Source organism: Cephus cinctus, unplaced genomic scaffold (assembly GCF_000341935.2).
Source record: "Cephus cinctus unplaced genomic scaffold, Ccin1 Ccin1_scaffold1371, whole genome shotgun sequence".
Taxonomy (NCBI): Eukaryota; Metazoa; Arthropoda; class Insecta; order Hymenoptera; family Cephidae; genus Cephus; species Cephus cinctus.
This window is the reverse complement of record NW_014333774.1, coordinates 97,869-110,488: the sequence shown is the minus strand read 5'-3', so window position 1 is coordinate 110,488 and position 12,620 is coordinate 97,869. Positions and strand designations below refer to the sequence as shown.

At 41.5% G+C, this 12,620-nt stretch overlaps 2 long non-coding RNA genes across 3 annotated transcripts in view; one reads left to right on the top strand and one right to left on the bottom strand.

Moving 5' to 3' along the window:
* The window catches only part of LOC112495157, a 143,346-nt gene extending 139,799 nt beyond the window's left edge, over positions 1-3,547 (top strand). Inside the window, exon 8 of the long non-coding RNA XR_003061449.1 lies at positions 3,363-3,547. This is a non-coding gene — a long non-coding RNA (uncharacterized LOC112495157). The remainder of the gene's footprint in view (positions 1-3,362) is intronic.
* Positions 3,548-5,392: 1,845 nt separating this feature from the next.
* Positions 5,393-11,462, bottom strand: LOC112495159. 2 transcript variants are annotated; one of them, XR_003061451.1, is made up of 4 exons: positions 11,381-11,462; positions 11,167-11,292; positions 10,832-11,092; positions 5,393-5,507 (listed from the first exon to the last, which is right to left on the bottom strand). It is a non-coding gene; the product is annotated as an uncharacterized LOC112495159 (long non-coding RNA). The 2 variants fall into 2 exon arrangements; XR_003061452.1 differs by having other exon boundaries at positions 10,839-11,092.
* Positions 11,463-12,620: the final 1,158 nt, after the last annotated feature.

The window sequence follows — 12,620 nt, the reverse complement described above, 5'->3', positions numbered from 1 at the left end:
GGATTCTTCCTACGTTTATATCAAGTGCCCAGGGGGGGGTCGGATCGTGGAATTTTATGTCGCGTGACACGATCGACTCAAGGAAGCAGCTACCGCGTGATGTTGCACTTTGAAAATTTGTACCCAGTATAGGATAAAATTCAAAATTCAAAATTACATATAAAATTATTTTCATAATAAAAATAACTACCCCGCCAAGTAGACACGAGAATTCCGACTATTCGGGATGCGAGCATCGATTGGCTTTCATTTGGAATTTCCGTGAACAAACTTACAGAAGGTTATTTGGTATAGCGCGAGGAGTAATGAGATCCCTTAAACCGAAATTTCCTTGTCATCCCCCAACGTAGGACGTTCCCCTAAAATCGCTCGATTACTGACCAATACACGTGTCCATGGGTAACCTAATGTCCCGATCAGACCCTTCTTAATAGGGACTGTCCGAAAACACATGTACAGAGTACATCCTCCTCGAATCCCGAATCCCTATATCCAGTGCGCATCCCCCTTTGCAGAAGCAGCCTGGCTGCTTTTGCTCCGTCATTGCGAACCTATCTATCTGTTCGGTGAGGCATGCGTTCACCCTCGCTCCTACCCCCTCCCGTGTATATAGAGAAGGATGCCTACCGTCCCATACAGAATGGACCAAGAGCCGCAGCATCCAGTAATGCACCAGGATCCCTTTTCATTACTTTATGGTAATACGATCGACGCCCTCTTCAACTTGGAACTTTCATTCGAAATTAGACCCAAGGATTTGAATTCATCCCTTTCAAAGGGGAAGGCGTGAATTCCAATACAAAATGACCACTATGAATTCTTGGCAATCCGATGGCTTTGAGACTTTACGATTCTTAGGTGAGAGTACTCGAATTAATTTTTTGGAAGAAAATTTTTTTCATTAAATTTTTATCAAAATTTGAGATTGGGTGTAAAGGCTTCGTGGGGCCGAATCTATGATGTGTAAAGATAATGGGGATTATTGATCGGTCATTGAACAGTTGTAATTAAGGGTGAATGACAATTTGGAAATTGACCATAATTACGAATTAGCCATAATCCGTCTCGGTGCTGTTTCCAAAATCCATTGGATCTACTCGCCGAGCGGTAACACGCATCTGGGTCATTGATTAGGAAATTCCAACCACTGGTGCATTGACGTCGCGACGCCCCAAAATGGCAGCCTTGATCCTTCGTGACATATGCGACGTCCAACGTCCTATGGAACTACAGCCAACTGCAGTCGAGACGTGAAATGTGTTCATCGGCAGCTCTGACTCATTTTCAAGTGATCTAACCTGCACTAGTACATTGGTCCATTGGCCCAAATAGCACGGGACTTAATTATAGTAATTGCCGAACATGGTTTAATGCTTCCCTTGAATTCCTTATGAATTAATTAAGTCTCAGTCGACATCGGTTCTACGTAACGATCGATTCGATCTCGTCAGATAATCGATTATTCGTCGGTCGGGAGATTCGTAAAAATTATCGATTGATTTAATTGAACTTAGGGAGCTTCTCCGATCGTCAGACTAGACGTTTCGAATGAATTATTAATAAATATTAAATATATTAATGCGCTGGTGGTCGGGTGTATTAATAAATAATTGAGAAGCGTAGACAGGAACGTACATTGATTCGTGTTAAAATAATTTGAAAGAAATTTTAACGAAAGGATCATTTAGTTTTCACGTAATCAATGAAATTTTAGAGTGCACGTGAAACTAGGATCATCCAAGAATTAAATAATTTTAAATATCGCTTATTAAAGAATTCTCATAAATTTTCACCATTCAATTCATTAATTCCCATCGTCATACATTCATTCCTAATCAACAGCTCAAATTACATGTATCCCGTAGTCACCGGAAAGACTCGTAGACTGAATCGAGGTTTCGGTGTATAATTCAAGAACGGTTGACTTGACAGCTAAAGGCTTTCGCAGTCGAGCATTTATATGGAAACTGTCGCGTCATAGAAATGGAAAATAAATTAACGTACGAAATGACCGTCTACAAAGCACAGACACGTGTCCTCGTATTCTACAGCATTATCGACAGTCCAACGAATCTTTGATAGTCCGTAATAAAAAAAAAAAATGAAATTCGATCAATTCAAAAATACGTGCTTTCCCATTAAAATTTTGTATATCGTGCATTTCAATATTATTTTTATTTCCTCTTAACCCTCTTTCACCCTGAATGGTTTCCAGGAGAAAGCATCCCCTTTGTTTCGTTACTTTATTCCGTACTACCCCACACTTTTTCCAGTTTCGATTATTTATTTTCAATTAAAAAAAGAATCTTCGGTCTTATCAATTAAATGAATTTCTTCATTTCAAATTTAATATATATACACTTTATGCAAACGAAGTGTCCGACGTTATTTTTTAAAATAGAAAATTCATTTTTTTTATAGCACGTAATATTGTGATATTATTATCATCAATCGGATTTACACTCTCCAATTATAATATTCATATGCGAAGTGTATCAGCTGATAACGTATCACTTTCCACTGTAGTACGAATCCCAACAATTTTGGCCAACGAGGTAAACAGACAGTACAGGTATATCCGATATGCAAACCTGTCGGACGTTCGGCTCAAATCAAGACGCCGCCTAATCCAATCAGTGATGGCAATTGCGTGCGTAGCTCGGGGCTAGAAAAGCCATCGGGATAGCAGACTACATCCCCGAGCGATCTATAGGGGTTGAGTCAGAGTTCACCCCCCGGCCAGTTCGCTCGTTTGCTCACGCGAATCCGCATGCCTACCGTTCTGCTCTGCTATATACGTAGGTGTGAGCTTCACCAAGCTGCGTTACACAACAGACTCGAAAGCCTCTGTCCAATTGGCTGCAATGGTTTCCCGAAATCACTAAACGCACGATCACTCCACTCCACTGAATGTTAATTTAATTAGCGTGTTGCCACTCTCACCTACCCCTTCAAATTCCATTGATCGTCGAGCCGTCGTTACCAAAGAGAGCTCGCTGCCAGTTGGTTGGATCGTAGACATCCAATCTACGACCATTGCCATATCAACTGGACCAATCAGCATCCTCCTCAAGTTTCTGCAACCCCATGTAAACTCCCTTATAAAATTAGAAAATAAGAAATTACGATTAAATAAGTAGAACAATTTCCTTATAAAATAACAAAATTAAGAAATATCGTAAAATAAATAAAAAAATGTTTCACGTTAACTCTATACGGCACGTGTCTGTTATATCTATATATGTAACTCCAGCTGATCATACGAGAATTGTCTAACACGCGAAACAACTGGATTAAAGTGCACCGTCCACTGAATCCAGAAGAGGGTGTCTCTTCTTGAATTTTTATTTTTTATTTTTTAGGTAAAGAATGAGTATACCTCCGAGTGAACAAAGATACTCGTGGAATTGTCTGACTCGGTGATACTCCAGACACGTCACCATACAAGAGAACGATCTAATTTTCGTGTGAGCTCAGGCACCAGCACCAGCAGCAGCAGCAGCAGCTTTATTTGAACGTCCTTCTCAGGAACGAGTGGTGGAAGAAAATTCAGGTGATAAAAACTACCCCTGGCTTCCGTAAATACGAGCTCGGTAAAACTCGAGGCCAAGATGGGTATTCAGGATAAATCGTGGAATTGAACAATTCCACGTACCTCGAATACAAGTGAGGTATACGTGGCTGTTAATTTACCACAGTTCGGGTCAGAAGCAGCCTTATTTTTCTCATTTTCCTTCCCAACTGCCCAGCAACCCCACTCAAAAAACGTCAATCACTCATACATCCTCCATTACCCAAAATAGATTTAATCAACGTAATATTTCCCCGTGACAATTCTCCGTCGCTCTTCCACTCCTGCTTGTCCCCATATTCCTCCACCCACTGTAGCTCCCGTGTCTGCTGGCTGTATGGGGTGCGTATGACGAATCGATGAGATCAGGCATATGTAGCCGTGTGAACGTAAACACCCTTGGCATTATTACGCTTTGGTGCAATATGCCATTATTACCTAAGAATAACGTCTAACGTCATAATATCCCATTACCATAGTTGTGACGTGGCAGAAAAGCCAATTATTATTATTATCATGGTACACGAGTTTTATATTTTTATCCAAACGATAATCAACCAAAGTCACGTGATCGGTAGGGAATCCGAGTGGGTCGATTGAAATAATCAAGACGGACTGAAATTTAAACGAAAAACATTTCAACTTTTCCACAGCCACGTGTCACCTAACAAAAGTACCACGTGTATCCCACAGCAGAGGTTAGCTAATGCGATTAGACGAAAAGGTCGCATCAGGCGTAACACAGTCGGACTGAGAATTTAACGTGGCACTCCTGTAAACAGGAATTAGGGCTAAATTGGCTTGCAGTGGAAGTTCAAAATATATTCCCGTTGATGCGACTCTTCCCTCAGGACATTAGTCCAGGGGGCGACCTTAGTTAAGGAGCGTGCCCGAGTGTGGGCTCTCGTTTTTCACCGAGAGCGCATTACGAAAAGGGGTTGTAAATATAGGGTGAAACCTAGGTAAAACGGGGACGAGATTCCTTCGCGATAACTATCGCATTCTTCGCGTTAACCGCCGAGAATAGGCTGGTGGGTTAGGAAATAGAAGAAAAAAAAAAAAAAAAAAAAAAAAAAAAAAAAAAAAAAAAAAAAAAAAAAAAAAAAAAAAACGGAAAATCCTTCATGAATTTCCCGGGCACGCACGACTTCCGCTAAAAACGAAGGGTGTAACGCCCGCATTAATTTTGAGACGCCTTTACAAATTCGAATTCCCACCCTCCGTCCACCCCCTCGAATACTGACATATTTATGCCCCTGTTTTAACGGCCTAATAATACCCGTGGTGCAACGGGAACGTCACCACGTAGCACTAGAGAATATCTGGCAATATTTCTCTTGACGAGAGAGGGTAGCATCGCGCAACAACGTCCCCGCGTACGTGGGGGATGGTCGTCATTGTTCTCTCGGAGGAGGCGAACGGGGGTGGCAAAGGGAAAGAGAGCCTCTAGTTCTTTCGTGTGTACGAAGCTTTCGGTATACATATATGTAGCATCCTGAATATCACAGATGCTCCAGCCATTTGTGTCTGGGCTCTCGGCGTCGCGCGACCCTCGGAATAAGGGCTGCTCATAATTGCCAGTGCATTGTGGATATTAATTTAGTGGCTCGTTCATATCGAAAGTAATATCGACCGCCCTTGTCTGAGTAAAGTCTAATAGAAGTCGCGCTCGGATGAGTTACTGGCTTTAATTTCCCGATAATACGGTTTTCCGGAAGCTATCGCTAACTTTCTTCCACCTTCGTTCACTTTCTCGTCCTTCTTTCTCTTTATGCCCTTTAACCTTCGCCATAGGTATACCACACACCTTGTCCACTTTTACTTCAGCCACTTACTCATCGCAGAACTTTCTCCGGCTCCCAGCATCCTCGTTCGTCCCACTTGGCCACATCCACCGGGTGGACCCGTTCTTCCGGCAATTGTTCTCGGATAGTTTCTGCAACGAGACCACACGTAATGCTTAACTTTTCAGCTAGCCCCAGTAATTTCGGGTATGTGTATTTTATTGGCGAACCGCAATAACCCTTGGGCATTGATTAGCTTTGTTATTGACGGCACTCAAGGCTTTGGCATATATGTATATACATTGGTCAGTCGGTGCTTTTAGTTTTATTCGCCAAGGCAAAGTGTCGGCGCACCTGCTTTTCTACGATTTTTATAGCTCGCTGGTGATCGATGGTATTAACGACGGGGACAAAGAAATGCTGGGAAAATTTAGATCGTCCTTTTTTTTTCGACTTTTTAGTCCGACGAAAAGATATAAGGGCCTCTCTATGCAGGAACTTTTGAAAGGATATCATTTTACTTGAATTCACCGAAACGCGCACAATGCTTATGTTTGTGATGGGAAGATTAATAGACAGCGAGATGCTGCGTGACCTGATAATGGATATTTTTGTATCGAGGCTGATCTTCTGATATCAATCATTTTTACAGTCAGACCAAAAAGTCAATCTATGAATTTTTAGTCAGACAACCAGGGATTGATTTTTATTAATTTTAAATAATTAGCTAATCGCAAATTAATCGTCCTGATTTTCACATTTTTTTAGAAATTTCTTTATCGTATTTTGAAAATTCGATAACACGCGGCTTCGCAGTGCCCTTAATTTTGCATGCTCCGAGTCAACCTGCAGCCTAGATTTGTAGCTTGACGGGGCTCGTAGCTGACTGGAGGGATGACAGGTGCAGGTATAATATTTCATTGGGGTGATATGCATCACCTTGAAACGTACCCAAAGCTTCCCAAGATTGTTTCGTACAGCAGAAACAGAAAGATTGGTACGTAGAAGTTTCGTAGCAACACACGACTTGACAGATCAATTATTCTTACGTCAGCTGGTATGAAATGTAAAATATTACAGAAAATTTCAAAAAAAAATTATAATAAAAAATTGTTATCCTTCCACATCTGATTGCAATAAGCCATTCCTGCACGTTATACACGTCTAACCTGTAAATAAGTTCTAAGATGAATCATACCTCAATATATCTATATATTAAAACCTACAAGAGCGTACACTCATTCTCTTCGTAAAGAATTTCATTTTTCATTCAAAATTGTTCTGCTGACAATAGTAAAAAAAAAAAAGTGAATTGATGAAACGTTAATTATGACGTGCATGACACCTAAGCGGAAAGGGACTGAGTGAACCATCCCTCATTCCGTGACAACTTTTACTCCTCGGATATGTTTACTGGGAGGATGCACCGGAAAAACATGCAGTCATCCAAAAATCAATTACGTAAGGCAGCGCCATTTTTCTACCGCCCTTTGATACCCCTCGTTACATTTACGTGCGGCGCTCCAGGACTGTCTCGTCATGCATGCAAGTCTGCATATTCCACTTCATGCTTCGTTGCATGTCTTTTTCATTTCGAGAAGAGGTTCCGTAATGAAAAACTGCAAATGGTTAGAATACGATGAAAAATAATGCTGGGTGAATATTACAAAAAGAAAAAAAGAAAAAAAAGAAAAAAGAAAAAAAAAATGTAAATTTTGTAATTAAAAAAATCGACAACCACTCGATTGCTCGAATGAGATTTTATCGGTGTGTCAGTTTTCCTGTTTGTAGAAAAGTTAATTGAAAAAAAAAAATAATAAATTGAACCGATAAAATCTACACCGAGTATACATTGGCCGTTTCCATTGGAGATTATTTTTCTAATTTCCAAAAAAACACTACATCTATCAAATTATAGAGATCCCAGACACCCTTAGCCATTTGGAGAAAAAGAGAAAGTGTCAACTCATCATGCTTGGTCATGCTGACGCGTTTTTAATGCAATTTTTTTCATTCATCTCTTTCGATTACCCACAACTGTTGCCATAAGCTTTCGAAGTGGGGTGCGTACTACGTACTGACTCTGGACTCCATCGCTCATTGCGTAAACGGTCATCTATTTCATGTGTCAGGCAACGCGAGAACCGTCCCACGAGATAATGGAATTATTTACATCTTCGGATTGGGCATACGTCAATATATACGTTTCAATCTGTATAATACGTGTGTATATATATAATAGAAATACCAGTGCAGAGAGATAGGCTGATTATAAGAGCCAACAAAGGAATTGTCACGGGGCCATCAGCCAACGAAAGAATTTACGAGCGTTCGTAGAACCAAAGAAAACGTTCCCTATCGTAAAGCCGCATTCGCAGCGTTAAAAGATGCAATGTGTCAGAAAGAAAGATCCGTAAATCGCGAGTAAAGGCTCTACGGGCCGTTCCTGACGACAATGGACCATCACGCGGATGGTATGCTAATCGGACATAATACAGATGAATTTACGATACGAGTCGAGTGTCCCTGAACTTTAGGATCGGCGCGTGCATTTTCAACGAGAGACCAGAAGGATTCTCCTCTTCGTAAAAGATCCGCCAGTCGGCGCTACGTGTCTCCGAATCTTCATTCCCATTGGCGAAGAGCGTGTCGATGGTCGTTGCGATTTACGTTACTTGGCCGGTAAGTCGCCTCTTGTGAATACAATTTTTTTTAATGAAAAAAAAAAAAAAAAAGTAAAATGGCGGTACGCAACCCCCGTACCGAAATAAAGGCGTCTTATCATCGCTGATGCATCTACCATCTTTCTTGACGTCACTTCCGTCTCTGAGATTCTTCCGGACCCACGCCCGCTTCTTCTCCGGATTGCTCGGTAATTTCTGCCGTTTCCAGAAGCGGTTATCGCGCTTATCAAAAATTTTTTTTAAAAAAAAAAAAAAAAAAAAAAGTAAAATGGCGGTACGCAACCCCCGTACCGAAATAAAGGCGTCTTATCATCGCTGATGCATCTACCATCTTTCTTGACGTCACTTCCGTCTCTGAGATTCTTCCGGACCCACGCCCGCTTCTTCTCCGGATTGCTCGGTAATTTCTGCCGTTTCCAGAAGCGGTTATCGCGCTTATCAAAACGACGGGCAATTTCCCGCGAACCAAGGGCGCCTTCTCATGTGAACTGCGAGCGCTTTCGTTCTTGCGATCTTTTTATTTATCCCGGAACGATTTCCTATGCTCCTGCGCCAAACGGAAATGTCTCTCCTGGTCCCCCTTCGTATCTTCCTTCCACGTGGCTCGCATAAACGTCCCATCGTGGAACGAATTATTACCGGGAGAAAGGATCATTCGCATTCGGCCAAGGGGGAGACGCCGAATATGCTATGAAGATGTTTCGCGTACCGTTTGCACCATTTGCGCGGAATGCCTAATCGACGAATTAAAATTATCACCCTGCGGTGGTTATTACTTTTTTTTTATCCACCCCATATACACTATGACCGTCTACGCAAACATCGGGAGAGGCAATTTTCAACGCATCTGTCACCATATGTTTCACTAGGTTTTATGACGGTACACGTGTCGACGACGTTACGGAAAATTTTTATTAATTATTATCCTCGTGTTTCATACGAAAAAAAGTAATCTTTTGGATACGATTACGTATTCAGACGTTTTCTGGCGAATTAACATTTTTTCTTAATGCTGCCTTTCGTTCAATTCTCAAAACGCTCGCTTTTCATTGACTTCGCGAGAATAATTATGACGATACCTTTCTTTTTGGCATATCCTCGATTTATGTAACTTTTTACCGCAACAAACTCCAGTCTCGAAATACAGGGAATTGTTCTGGTCAGTTTAACCAGATGTCGATAAAAGATACGAAAGGACCAACTGCTCGGACGTTAACCGTCCAGGTTCACATATTTCATTGGGCAAAACCCCTGTGAGATTATTCTGACCCGTGCCCAACTATTCTTACGGGAAGATGGAAGACTGGGTAAATCTGAAGAAAAAAGGAGGTCGTGTTGCCATGAATACCTGATTGGACCATTTTTTATACCAACATATTTTACTAGTATGACGAAAAAGAATAGTAAAAAAAATTTCTTAATCGCAGTATCAATTGTTTTAATTCACAATTTTTGGTGCCTCCACTTTACCAGTGAATCGCCAAACGTTATGGATACAGTGGCACAAGTGTTGCCTGTGACTGTACACGTCAAATTTGCAATTCTTTATAACACGTAATTGCATTTTAATTATTGTCAGCGTCGAGGACCATGTCAAATAACGTTCTCTCTCATTCTATTGCCTTTTCAAACCCCAAATTGGAGTTGCCATGAAAATTCAAACAAATGATGTGACACTCCAAGAGCGATGAAACTGAACCTTTTATTCCCACACGATTGAGTGGACCCTGTCATTTGAGGAGATTCCAATAATTGCGGCTTTTGTATATATATTCCACCACAATGATTTTCTCCCATTCTCAACGTAATACTCCTAGAATAGCATATTGTCAAATGAGACACCAGTTATCTTTTTTTGTACACCAATCGCACGATAAAAAAAAAAAAAAAAAAAAAAGAAAATGAGATGACCCAGATGATCAAGTCTAAAAAAGATTAAGTATAATCGAAAAAAGTCAACGGCAATGCTGACAATATCCCAAGAGCAGGAATCCTCTCATTTCCTTTCATTTGTTCCCTGCGAGATGTGTCCGCCCTCTTTCTCTTTTTTTTTTTGAGTTTGCTTATATTAATGACACTGTTTAGATAAGATGGGCTTATTAAGGGCACCATCGCTGAGCCCATTTCGCGCTAAAGCGACTGTATGTACAATCTGAAATTGAATACCGAGAAAAGAATGGGAGTGGGTGGAGTGGGATGAACGAGGTGGGTGGGGAGGTGGATAGCAAAATGACAATTAAATAAAATATATCCGTCTCCCTGAAAATCTTTAAATTTTTTCTAAATTTCAAAAAAAAGGGTGTCTGGTGACTCATTCGAATAAGGCAGACGTACGGACACCTTACCGTTCTCAAGGGTCTCTCGATGAATTACGGTTATCACTTAAAGTGACGTGATTGTAATCAGAAAGAAAATCGTATTGTGCGGGACTTTCACAGTATATACATATATACATATACATAAATATGTTAAAAGGCAGTTTCCAGGACATTTGGCATTTTCCAGGGTGGTCCTGGAAAAATCCTATATACAACGTATATAGTATACAACTTCCAGGGCCGTCTGGCGGCACTCACACCGAATTTTCCAAAATATTTTTTATGCTGGACACTCAAAATTTGGATAGGCTACCATGCAGTTAGGTTAGATTAGGTTAGAATTTCAATGCCGCGTGTCCCAATTTTTTTTTTTTTTTTTAGAAAAAAAATACATCCGCTTGCCGTTGTGAGTGCCGCGTGTCCTCGAAACTGCCCCTGTACAAGTTTACATATACGCACAAGTATCATCCGTACCTCATACCTCGTCTAACTCCATCTTCATTTCTGGTACACTGCTTCCCTTTCTTACTTCGACGCTGTAAAACACTTTCGCCTTTTGCCTTGATTAAAGCGTCACTTTTCATTAAAGCGCTTTTCATCTGAATTCCTCAAGATTTTAAGAGTCCTCGTTGAAGACACTTCGCGATTACGAGAGAATCTATCTCGTTTCATCGAATCTCCGCGTTGATTCGTTGCTCCCTCGTAATTTTGAGTAGCAGCTTGGAGAAAAGATTTCTGGAATAAAAAAAAAACATTTCTGACATTTAGGTAAAATACGAAATAAACATACATATATATCTCGTACTTACGTCGCAGATCGTACTATATGTGTATGAATCGTGTCTGTCCATGACGTCACGACGTAACAAAAAATTGTTACACGATGACGCTCCGACGTCGAAGCAGATTAATGAATATCAGGAACAGCGGATCCCCTGCACAAACAACCCTTATAATGGTTACCTGGTTGCATTCAGATGGAGATGGCAGCGTCGAATATTTGATGCCTCGTGATTTATTTACCGTGATGACTACACGGCGAACGTGAATGTCTTGAGAGTGCCTAGTTCTTCATTTGCGCCCTAGAGAAAAGATGAATATACGCGTATAGATACGTACGTCTATATATATATATATATAGGTATCAAGAGACTCCCTATAAAAATGTATGAGGTCTGCGTTTGGGGAGAAACATATAAATCACAGACGTCTCAATATCGAAAAATACAGAGAACAACAAATCTTAAGAATCGAAAGGGCGACCACTTTATTCGAGAGGCAGAGATAAGAATTGAACAGTACGTGAATAAATTTCTACTTCATCAGCCATTCCCAGCGCATACCCAAGCGCCGGGCACTTATCATTTCGGCAGACTCAGCCGCACAGGTAGAGTCGCACTAAGATGTCCCGACGTGAGAAAACAGAAGAAAAAAGGAGGCAGCGACGGCAAAGAAAATGTCTTTCATTACGCGAAAGAGGCGGAAGGAGAGAAAGCACGATAAGACGTAACGAACGAAGTAATTTGAAATCTCCAATTTGCTCGCGACAGCTCAGATACATCTTCCCTGTATAAAGAACGCCAAGGTTTCCTCGTCCATTTGCCAGAGCTCTTTCATGCTGACTTCATCATATTAATAGGACCGGATGTCGGATCGGGGTTGGTCCAACCAGTCGATCTCGTCTTACTTCGCATAATTACAAACGTAAGGTAAAAAAAAAATTTTTTCTTCGCAGCGACACTACAAACTCGGCGACAGGCAATTTTTAACGAGCTCATCGAAAATCGATCGATGGTCCATGCGCATGAAAAAAAAAATAATAATCAGTGCAAAATCTTCAAAGGCGCCGCACAGCTGCTCTAAACCCCCGTCACATTAGTAAACTAGCTGTTACTTTTCAATCGAAACAGCCAGTAGGTGGTGCCTGGCCGTGAGGTCGGTCTGTGGTTAGGGTACCAGAGCCATGGACGATTCTCCAAAAGGTGAGAGGAGTCTCGTGGAGGGGAGGAGCGCAGTAGGGGAAGGTGGGACGCCGAGGACGAGGATGAAGGATGAAAAGGGAGTGACCGAGTACCACGCAGTACAGTAGCCGCCAAAGGTATATCATAGTGAGGCCGAAGTGTTGGATGCCTGTGTATCCGTATGGATATACAGGGATGCTGCGAAGGAGAGTTTGATAGTTGCCGGGAGAGGGGGGTCACTACGGTGGGAGGTGGAGGTCGAGTTGAATGTTGAGCGCGAAGGAGGGGGCCCGGCGGGGCGT